The sequence below is a fragment of the Orycteropus afer genome, unplaced genomic scaffold (assembly GCF_000298275.1).
Source record: "Orycteropus afer afer isolate SDZICR_OR568_19922 unplaced genomic scaffold, OryAfe1.0 scaffold00376, whole genome shotgun sequence".
NCBI classification, from domain to species: domain Eukaryota; kingdom Metazoa; phylum Chordata; class Mammalia; order Tubulidentata; family Orycteropodidae; genus Orycteropus; species Orycteropus afer.
This window is the reverse complement of record NW_006921963.1, coordinates 1819782-1820488: the sequence shown is the minus strand read 5'-3', so window position 1 is coordinate 1820488 and position 707 is coordinate 1819782. Positions and strand designations below refer to the sequence as shown.

The 707-nt window shown below is 33.9% G+C and overlaps 1 protein-coding gene across 1 annotated transcript in view; it reads left to right on the top strand.

Annotated features, from left to right (window-relative positions):
- Positions 1-707, top strand: part of OTOA (otoancorin) — a 117837-nt gene that overhangs the window by 47029 nt on the left and 70101 nt on the right. The window lies entirely within an intron of this gene.

Here is a 707-nt window from a genome sequence, read left to right as displayed (position 1 = left end):
AGCTAGGGGCCATAGTCTCAGTGGTTCCACCAGGCTCTATTGGACCAGCAAACCTGGTCCCCACCTTCTTTTTTTTTTTGCCTCCAATGTATTTGAGTTTTTTTTTTTTTATCTTGATTTTCCTGTTGTTGATTTCCAATTTTGTAGCATTGTGATCCGAGAAGATGCTTTGTAGTATGTTGATGATTTTAGATTTATTGAGACTTGTTTTGTAGCCTAACATACAATCTATTCTGGAAAATGTTCCATGTGCACTGGAAAAGAATGCTGTTGTGCTGTTGTTGAGTGGAGTGTTCTGTATATGTTTATGAGGTCCAGTTGGTTAATTCCCTTTTGTATTTTTGTTGAGTTTTTTTCTAGTTCTGTCCTTCATCTAAAGTGGTATATTAAAGTCCCTTCCTGTTATTGTGGAGTTGTATATATTTCTTTTCAATTCTGTTAAAGTTTTATTTATGCATTTTAAGGTTCTTTCATTGGATATGTAGATATTTATTATGGTCTGCCTTCTTGTTGGATTGCCCGTTTTATCATTGCATAATGTCCTTCCTTGTCTCTTTTGCTGGTCTTTGCTTTGAAGTCTATTTTATCAGAAATTAATATTGTCACTTCTGCTCTTTTTTTTTTTTTAATTGCCATTTGCTTGATATATATATTTGCATCCTTTGTTCTTCGGCTTATTTTTGTCTTTGTGTCTAAGGTGTGTCTCT